We start from the raw sequence: 8,281 nt of genomic DNA, 5'->3' as shown, positions 1-8,281 counted from the left end.
AAAGAAAAGGCCAAAGTGGATGACAGAAAACATCTACTCAAAACGGACTCATGAGCGTAGAGAAGCTAAAGTGACTGGAAGGAAATGAGGAAGTAAAAGAGCTGAACAGAAAATGTCAAACAGCAGCTCTAGAAAATGAAGTCAGTATTTATAATGAAATGTGCAAAGACCTGGCGTTAGAAAACCAGAAAGGACGAACATGCTCAGCATTTCTCACACTGAAAGAACTGAAGAAAAATTTCAAGCTTTGGTTACAATATTGACGGGAACAGTCCTTGAAGAAGGACTTCATGCTTTGTAAAGTGAAAGGTCAGCAAAAAAGAGGAAGAACCCCAACAAGATGGATTGTCACAGTGGCAGCAGTAATGGGTTCAAGTATAACAACAATGAACAAAGATGGTGTAGGGCTGGGCAGTGTTTTGTTCTGTTGTGCATAGGGTTGCTATTAGAGCCAACTCAACAACACCTAACAACAGTGGGCAAAATATTCAATGATGCTGGAAACATCAAAAGAAGATGGAAGGTACCAAAAAAAAATTGGTCAATGTTAATAATTTCAAGAAGTTCTATATAATCAAGAACTGGTGGTATTGAAGGAAGAAATCCCAACAGCACTGAAGGCATTGGTGATAAACAAGGCTCCCAGAATTGACAGAATACAAACTGATGCAGCACTGGAGGTGTTCACTTATCTGTCAACAAATCTGGAAGACCTGCCCAACTGATCGGAAGAAATCCATATTTGTGCCCATTCCAAAGAAAGGTGACCTAAAGGAATGTGGAAATCTATGAATAATATTATTAATATCCTATGCAAGTAAAACATTGCTTGGTGGTGGTGGTGGTGTGGCGTGGAGTCTGTTCCGACTCATAGCAACCCTGCATAGGGTTTCTGAGGCAATCAATCTTTATGGGAGCAGAAAACTTCATCTTTCTTCCATGGAATGGCTAGTAGTTTTGAACTGCTGACCTTGAGGTTAGCAGCCTTACTAATAACCACCATGCTATCAAAGCACCTTAAAATATTGCTTAGGAGAATTTATAACTGATTGCAGCAGTACCTTAACTGCCAGAAATTCAAGCTGGATTCAGAAGAGGACGTGGAATGAGAAATGTCATTGCTGACGTCAGTTATTGGCTAAAAGCAGAGAATACCAGACCAATGTTTACTTGTGCTTTATTGTCTACGCAAAGGAATTTGACGGTGTGGATCATAATGAACTATGGATAACATTGCGAAAAATGGGTATTCCAGAACATTCATGAGGAATCCGTACACAGACCAAGAGGCATTCATTAGAACAGACTAAAGGGGTACTGGATGATTTTAAGTCATGAAAGGTGTGTGTCAAGGTTGTATCCTTTCACCATATTTACTCATTTGGTATTCTGATTAAAAATCAGAAAATCTGGATTATTATGAAGAATGTGGCATCAGAATTGGAGGAAGTCATTAACAACCGGCAATATGCTGATGATAGATACAACCTTGCTTGCTGAAAGTAAAGAGGACTTGAAATACTAATGAGGATCAAAGATTACAGCCTTCAATATAGATTGCATCTCAATGTAAACGGAAAAAAAAAAAAGTCCTTACAGCTGGACCTATAAATAACGTAATAATAAATGGAGAAAAGATTGAAGTTATCAAAGATTTCATTTTGCTTGGATCCACAATCAGATTGAGGACTAAGGTGCGCCTAACCCAAGCCATTGTATTTTCAATTGTCTCATATGCATGTGAAAATTGAGAATAAGGAAGACCGAAGAAGAATCGGTGCACTTGGATTATGGTGTTGGCAAAGAATACTGAAAGTACCTTGGACTGCCAGAATAAACAGATGTGTGTTGGAAGAAGTACAAGATGGTGAGACTTTGTCTCTCATACACTGAACATATTATCAGGAAGGGTCAGTTCCTGAAGGAAATCATGCTTGGGAAAGTGGAGGGTCAGTGAAAAAGAGGAAGGACTCCTCAAAGAGACAGATGGACGTCATAGCGGCTACAATGGATTCAAATATAACAATTATCAGGATGGTGCAGGACCGGGCAGTGCTTCATTCTGTTGTACATAGGGTCACTATGAGTTGGAACCGACTTGATGGCAACCTTTCCTGAAGAATTCTGTGCTTTTCAATTTCAACCAACTCAAAATGGCGGTTTTGGCATCTTTGAGGGGCTAAGATGGTATGCTTTTTAAATCCTTTTTTAATTTGGGGAGCACTAAGAAGTTGGAAGGGGCAAGTTTTCTCAATGAAATTCTCCTAGTACAGCCCTTGCTACTCTGAAGAAGTGTATATCGTGGTCCATTGCCATGATGGGCTTTTTCTCACCAATGCGATTTCCACTTTCTTAAAACTTCTTTATAATAAGCCTGTGATTATCCTGTGTGTTTCAGGAGATTCTATCAAGATCACATGTTCAGAGTTAAAAAAAAAAAAAAAAAAAGTCACCATAACCTTCTGAGTTGCCCTTTTTGCCTTGAATTTAACTGGCCCAGCAGAGTCCCTTGGAAGCCACTGTTCTGACTGGTTCTTTTTTGAAGGCACCCTAATGACAGACTAAAACAAGTTTGTTACTGAACTTGTCTGCAGCCATTCACAATCACAGAAGCATGTATACATGTTTTGTTTAGAATAAACCCAGGTCTGTACGAGTCTGAATTGAAACCCTAATACTTGCTGACTTACCCATGTATTTCTTATTAGGGTACCTATCAGCCTTCATAACGGTGATCCACTTATATGAGAGAGCTTCAAAAAGTTTGTAGAAAAATAATGGAGTCAAAAGATACAGCTTTTTCCCACGAACTTTTTGAAACCTTGGTCGTATTTACCCTAACCTGTAGTGTTGTCATCACCAGTCCAAACCAAAGAAACAGTCTACCTCCTTTGACCATAAGTGTCACCCTATTTCCTCCCCAGTGCTTGTCTATGAACTACTGTCTTGTTTATTATGTTCACTTTAATGAGCCCTAGTGGTGCAGTCCTGGTGTGGCGCTGTAGGTTAAGCACTGGACCACAAGGTTGGTTTGAACTGCAAGGTCATTGGTTCAAATCCACCAGCTGCTCCTCAGAAACCCCATACTGAGTCGCTATGAGTTGGAACTGACTAGATGGCACTAGACAACAAACAAGTGGTGCAGTGAGCGGGTTAAGAATTGGATCGCTAACTGTAAGGTTGGTGGTTCAAACCCACCAGCTGCAATGCGGAAGAAAGATGAGGCTGTCTACTCCTTTAAAGATTTACTCATGGAAAATCCTAAGGCGTTCTAGTCTGTCCTGTGGGGTTACTATGCGTCCGAATCGACTTGATGGCACAAGGGTTTGTGGTTGTTACTCTTTATTGACTATCTCCATTCACTAGTGTATCAGCTCCACGAGGACTCTGACTTTGGTTCTATTCACTGTTTTGTACTAGCAGGAAAGTCCTAGTAGTGTAGTGGGTTGCGAGTTGGGCTGCTAACTGCAAGGTCAGCAGCTTGAATCTACCAGCTGCTCCGCAGAAAATGAGGCTTTCTGTTCCTGTAAAGATTTACAGCCCTGGAAACCTTGCTATGGGTAAGAACTGACTTGCTGGCACACAACCACCACCACCATATACTAGCGGGTGGGAGAAGAATGAGGCTTTCTGCTCACGTGAAGATTTGCAACCTTGGAAACCCTATATAGGATTGCTAGGAGTCAGAACTGACTAGACAGCAGACAACTAGCAGTACCTAGAAAAGTGTCTGGCACTAGAGTTGTTAAGAGTAGGTTGCAACTCATAGCAACTCTATAGGATTTTCGAGGAGTGGCATGTGCTTTTGAACTGCCAACCTTGTGGTGGCAGTCCAGTGCTTATCCTACAGTGCCACAACAGAAGCTCAAAAATTAATAGATAATTAGACTTTTATTATCCTGTAGGAGATGGCTGTAAACATTAATAATCAGAACATGAAATGTACAAAGTATGAACCTAGGAAAACTGGAAGTTGTCAAAAATGAAATGGAACAAATACAGAGTGATATCCTAGGCATTAGTGAGCTGAACTGGACTGGTAGTGGACAGTTATATGGTTTACTATGCCAGGAATAACAAATTGAAGCAGAATGGTGTTGCATTCATCATCAAAAACAACATTTCAGTATCTTTCTTGAAGTGTAATGCTGTTTACGATAGGGTCAAGGAAGACCAGTTAATACCACTATTATTAAATTTATCTATCTAGCGTAGTGGTTATGAATTGGGCTGCGAACCTTAAGGTCAGCGGTTCGAAACTACCAGCTGCTCCGCGGGAGAAAGATCAGGCTTTCTACTCCTGTAAAGATTTACACCCTCGGAAACCCTGTACAGGGTCGCTATGGGTCGAAACGGACTCGACAGCACTTAACAACAACAACAACATCAACCACTAAATCCAGTTATGATGAAATTGAAGAATTCTGCCAACTTCTTCAGTCTGAAATTAATCAAACATGCAATCAAGATGTATTGATAATTCCTGGTGATTGGAATGCAAATGTTGGAAACAAAGATCAGTTGGAAAATATGGGTATAGTGATAGAAATGATGCTGGAGACTGCAGGATAGAACTTTGCAAGACCAATGACAACTTCATTGCAAATACCTTTTTAAATACCACAAAAGATGACAATATACATGGTCCTTACCAGATGGAATACACAGAAATAAAATTAACTACATCTGTGGAAAGAGGCAGTGGAAAAGCTCCATATTCTCAGCCAAAACAAAGCCAGGGCAGACTGTGAAACAGACCATCAATTGCTCATAACAACAAGGGCACTTAACAAGGGGCAAGTTCAGGCTGAAGTTAAAGAACATGAAAAAGTCCATGAGAGCCAAAATATGACCTTGAACATAACCAACCTCAATTTAGCTATCATTTCAAGAACAGATTTGATGAATTAGACACTAATGGGCAAAGACCAGAAAAGTTGTGGGATGACATCAAGAACATCATATAGGAAGAAAGTAAAAAGTTATTAAGAAGACAAAGAGGGAAAAGACCAAAATGGATGTCAGAAGAGACTCTGAAACTTGCTCTTTAGTGTGGAGCGTAGAGACTACTGCTAAAGCAGATGGAAGAAAGGTGCAGGTAAAAGAGCTGAATAAAAACTTTCAAAGGGCAGCTAGAAAGGACAGTAAAATATGAAATGTACAAAGACCTAGAGTTAGAAAACCAAAACAGTAGAACACAGTGTTTCTCAAGCTGAGGTAACTGAAGAAAAAAATTCATGCCTCAACTTGAAAAATTGAAGGATTCTTTAGGCAAAATGGAATCCTGGTGTGATGATAGCACAGAATGTGATGATAGGATAAGCACGCAACTACAAGGTCTGTTTGAACTGCAAGGTTGGTGGTTCAAATTCACCAGCCACTCCTTGGAAAACCTATACAGGGTTACTATGAGTTGGAACTGACCCAATGGCACTTAACAACAAGGGGCAAAATATTGAATGATGCAGAAAGCATCAAAAGAAGATGGAAGGAATACACACAGTCACTGTACAGAAAAGAAATAGTCAATTATCAGTCTTTTCAAGAGGCAGCATATGATCAAGAGCCAATGGTACAAAAGGAAGAAATCCAAGGTGCACTGAAGGCATTGGCAAAGAACAAGGCTCTGGGAATTGACAGAATATAAATTGAAATCTTTTCAACAAACTGATGAGGCACTGGAGGCACCAAGGAATTTGAAAGACCAGACCAACTGATTGGAAGAGATCCAAAAAGAGGTGACCCAATGGAATGTGGAAATCATTGGACAGTATCATTAATAGCACATGCAAGTAAAATTTTGCTCATGATAATTCAGAAACAGCTACAACAGGGAACTACTGGATTCAGACAAGGATGTGGAATGAGGGATATCATTGCTGACGTCAGATGGACCGTGGCTAATAGCAAAGAATACCAGAAAGATGTTTACCTGTGCTTTATTGACTACACAAAGGTTTTTGATTGTATGGACCATGACAAGTTATGGACAACATTGTGGAGAATGATTATTATGGAACATTTAAATTGTGCTCATGAAGAACCTGTACATAGACCAACAGACAGTTCAAACGGAACAAGGGAACACTGAATGGTTTAAAATTAGGAAAGATAGGCACCAGGGTTGTATTCTTTCACCATACCCATTCACTCTGTTTGCTTAGCAAATAATTCAAGAAGCTAGATCATATGAAGAAAAATGTGGCATCTGGGTTGGAGGAAGATTCATTAACAACCTGCAATGTGTAGATGATACAACCTTGCTTGCTGAAAGCAAAGAGAACTTAAAATACTTACTGATGAAGATCAAAGACCACACAGCCTTTGGTATGGGTTGTACCTCAACGTAAAGAAACCAAACATCCTCACCACTGGACCAATAAATAACGTTAAGATCAATGGAGAAAAGATTGAAGTTATCAAAGACTTCATTTTGCTCAGATCAGCCATCAACACTCATGGAAGCAGCAGTCAAGAAATCAAACGACATACTGCATTACGCAAATCTGCTGCACAAGACTTGTTTAAAGTGCTCAAGAGCAAAGATGTCAATTAAGGACTAAGGTGCGCTTGACTCAAACCATGGTATTCTCAATAATCTCATATGCACGCGAAAGCTGGACAATGAATAAAGAAGACCATAGGAGAATTGATGCATTTTAGTTATGATGTTGGAGAATGTTAAAAGTATCGTGGACATCAAAAGAACCAACCAACCTGTACTGGAAGTACATCTAGAATGCTTGGAAGCCAAGATGACCATGTCTCATATTTCAGACATGTTATCAGGAGGGACTAGTCCCTGGAGAAGGACTCATGCTTGGTAAAGTGGGGGGTCAGTGAGAAAGAGGACCCCCAATGAGATGGATTTGCACAGTGGCAGCAGCAGTGGGCTCAAGTGTAGCTACTGTTGTGAGGTTGGCACAGGACGGGGCAGTGTTTCATTCTGTTGTACAGAGTGTTGCTATGACTAGGTACCAGCTCGACGGCACCTAACAAATAAGAAAACCTTTTCAGGGCAGGTATTGTAGTTAAGTGCCGTCGAGTCAGTTTTGACTCATAGCGACCCTGTTTAGGGTTTCTGAGGAGCAGCTGTTGAGTTTGAACCTCCAACTTTGTGATTCAAACAACTTTGCAGTCCGGTGCTTATCCTATAGCACCTCACTGGGTATATGCCACAAAGTTCACTTTTAGGTCAGCACATTGAATAGAACAGGTACTCAATATCCATGGGTAATTTTTTTAGTTGAAAGAATGGGAAAAATTCATCAAAATCCAGAGTAATGGTTTTCATTCCAAGGAGCTAAACAGGTTTCAGCTAAAGCCTAAAAATTAAAATTTTGTGGCATCTTTACAACAAGGAACTAGTTTTCTATAATTTATCCTGAAATTGTGAATTGTGATAGCTATAATGGTGTGGCGCTGTAGAATCAGTACTGGACTGCGAACCATAAAGTCAGCAGTTCAAACCCACCAGCTGCCCCTCAGAAACCCTATATAGGGTTGCTGTGAGTCGGTACCGACTCATTGGCACTAAAAAAATAATCCATATATATTTTAAGTTTAACAGATTAATGTCTGGTTGTATTTTAGGATATGTAGGCCAGAGGCACTAATGCTCAGCTGTTAGCACTGAAATGAACAATTATGTATTTTGAATATTCAGAAAGTCCAGAAATACTCAACTTTTATTTTTTAAAATGTTTTTATTGTGAATTGAGTAAAGGTTTACAGGGCAGATCATCAGCTTTACATTCAACAAGTCACACACTTTGTTTCATTACAATGATTAATACTGATTGAAACTGATGTACCATCAATTAACAGTATTTCTATTCATTTTAGCTGTTTTTTTGTTTTATTTTTTAACAGGCATATATATAATTTACATCACCAAAGGGCACATTCTGCAAGTCTGCCTCCTGGCTGCCAGCTCTCAGTCCCTCTTTTCCCATGAATCTAGAGTCCTCAGCTGCTCCCCCTCTCTCCATGTCCCCATCTCTATCTCCATCTCTGGTGTCACTGCTTCTCTGGATAAGGTCCTGCATTCCGCTTGTGCTCTTCTCCCTTGATGTTCCTAGGGACCTCTGTTTCTGGACTGTAAGATTCAACTTTTATTCTAAAGGCATAACTGATGTCAAAGTGCCTTTGGTCTACATTCATGTCATATTTTAGCAAGTGAGTCATTAGCTGCTATAATGATGTGGTAGATGTATCTGACTTCCTCTAACCACATGAGGGTAGAATCACCATCAGCAGCATCAGCCCAGGGTTGATTACT

This window comes from Chrysochloris asiatica, unplaced genomic scaffold (genome assembly GCF_000296735.1).
Source record: "Chrysochloris asiatica unplaced genomic scaffold, ChrAsi1.0 scaffold00079, whole genome shotgun sequence".
Classification (NCBI taxonomy): domain Eukaryota; kingdom Metazoa; phylum Chordata; class Mammalia; order Afrosoricida; family Chrysochloridae; genus Chrysochloris; species Chrysochloris asiatica.
Note: the sequence above shows the minus strand (reverse complement) of the source record.